The following is a 2,397-nucleotide window of genomic DNA, read 5'->3' as shown; positions in this document are numbered from 1 at the left end:
AACTAGCTTACCAACCACATGGTTCTGGGTTCAGTCCCACTGCGTGGCACCTTGGGCAAGTGTCTTCTACTATAGCCTCGGGCCGACCAAAGCCTTGTGAGTGGATTTGGTAGACGGAAACTGAAAGAAGTCTGTTGTATATATGTATATATATGTATATGTTTGTATGTCTGTGTTTGTCCCCCCAACTTCGCTTGACAACCGAGGCTGGTGTGTTTATGTCTCCGTAACTTAGCGGTTCGACAAAAAGAGACTGATAGAATAAGTACTAGTCTTACAAAGAATAAGTCCTGGGGTCGATTTGCTCGACTAAAAGGCGGAGCCTCAGCATTTCCACAGTCAAATGATTGAAACAAGTAAAAGAGTAAAAGAGTAAAAGAGTATATGACAAAATGACGAAAAATAGTGAAAAAAAGAAAGAAAGAAAGAAAAAGATTCGATTTAATGAAAAACATATGAGCATAAAAGTTATAATTCTAAAGCTGATAAAAAAATTGCTTTGAGCTGTTGAGAGATGTAATTTTATAATTAAAACTCAATTCAAAATTTAAAGTTTGGAACATATTCGTTACTCACTTGCTCTTTCATAAAATAACACCAGTTTTCAATGCTTCACTGGAATAATGAAGTTTACACTGGCAATATATGTCCACGCGTATTGTGTGTGGGTGTGTTTCCCCATAATTATCATTGGTGAATCTAAAGTCACTGCTCAGTAACATCATCTAAGTCATCTCTCTCTCTCCCTCCCTCCCTCCCTCCCTCTTTCGTAATGAAACTAAAATATCTCACACACAGAAAGCTATTGTCGTTTGCGATAGTAATCAGGGAAACAACATCCGTGTCATCTCTACTAAATGTTACTACTCTGTTCTCGTGCATTCCTTCCTCTTCCCTCTCCGCTGGCAGAGAGTCACTTCTACACTATCAACTACCAATCAGCGAGCGAACTGGTCACTGCCACTACAATTACCGTATTTCCCTGTGTATAAACCGTTATTTTTTAACTGGAAAATAAACTCTGGCTTATAGAAAGGTGCGCCTAATATGTATACTTTTTTTAATAAGTTTCAGGAGGAAAATAATATGTCTAGGAGATCGACTAATTCCATTGATTTTATTAGAGGAAATGTCGGTTGGTGAACAACGTGAAAGACTACGGCTACAGTACATTGGTGCCTGGAAGAAAGGTACGCGATGTCATGAAACAGAAAGCCGCTACGACGAAGGAGAAGCCTAAACAAATCGTTATAGAATGCACCAAAGAACGCAACAGCACCGTAAGTGCGATGTTGCCCAATGTGGAAGGCTGCAAGCGGACAACACGTAAGCAACGGCCCACACCACCCGATCCTCGACGACTTCGCGAACTGGGGGAATTGCCCGACGAATATAAAATGACGACACGCGGAGAACATTTCGTGCTCTACGATAATGGCCCAAACTGCGATGACAGAATCCCTGCTTTTGCAACTGAACAGGGAATCCGGGAACTGGCAAGAGCCTGCCATTGGTTCATGGACGGCAATTTCGCGATGGTGTTTTCTCCCAAGTCTATGTAATATGTGTCCCACTTGGAAACAACTTCGTAACTTCGGTTTTCGTCCTGCTGCCAAATAAACGTCACGAAATGTATAAGAATTTCTCCAAGCTCTTGTCGATAAATGCCGACAACTTTCCCTACCGCTACAACTCGACACCATCATGACAGATTTCGAGGATGCCGTTCTTCGCGCCGTGCAAGACGTTTTGGGAGCGTAACGTCCGCAGTCGGGGTTGCTTTTACCATTTGACTCGAAGCATATGGTGGAAAATCCAGGACCTAGGCTTAACGAACTCGTATAACACCAACGAAGAATTCCAACATTTTGTTGGAGTGCTCGATGGCCTTCTTACCACTGCCAGAAGTTCAAACGGGGGTGCAAGTTCTGAGGAACATCATGCCTAACGAAGCGTATGACCTTCTGGACTATTTTGATTCAACCTATGCCTCTGGCTCATATCGTCGACGCGACGCAGGCGGATTGGTTTTGAATCTTCGCCACGTTATACCTATGTTTCCGCCAGAGTTGTGGAATCAACACGACGCCGTTGTAAGTGGAAATCCGCGCACGAACAACATTTGTAAGGGATGGAACAATAAATTTTGCAACCTAGTTGGGCATTGCCACCCAACTATATGGACCTGCTTCCAATGGTTCCGACATGAGGAGGCCAGTTGTTCGACCGCAATCGTGCTATATCAAAATCAGCGAAATGGGACAGAAGCGAGTAAAACGAGAACAAGTTCAACTGCAGCGTCACTTGCAGGCCCTTTGTCAAGAACTTGAACTCAGCCGACGGTCTGCTGTCGAATTTCTGCGAGGAGTTGCACGGAACATACACCTGAACCTCCGA

At 43.6% G+C, this 2,397-nt stretch overlaps 1 protein-coding gene across 1 annotated transcript in view; it reads right to left on the bottom strand.

Annotated features, from left to right (window-relative positions):
• The window catches only part of LOC106879588 (uncharacterized), an 85,198-nt gene extending 84,475 nt beyond the window's left edge, over window positions 1-723 (bottom strand). The window contains exon 1 of the mRNA XM_052973268.1: window positions 577-723. The gene's annotated coding sequence lies outside the window, so the exon portion shown is untranslated. The remainder of the gene's footprint in view (window positions 1-576) is intronic.
• Between the last annotated feature and the right edge of the window lie 1,674 nt (window positions 724-2,397).

This window comes from Octopus bimaculoides, chromosome 15 (assembly GCF_001194135.2).
Source record: "Octopus bimaculoides isolate UCB-OBI-ISO-001 chromosome 15, ASM119413v2, whole genome shotgun sequence".
In the NCBI taxonomy this organism is placed as follows: Eukaryota; Metazoa; Mollusca; class Cephalopoda; order Octopoda; family Octopodidae; genus Octopus; species Octopus bimaculoides.
The sequence above is the reverse complement of the archived record's forward strand: the minus strand, read 5'-3'. Positions and strand labels throughout refer to the sequence as shown.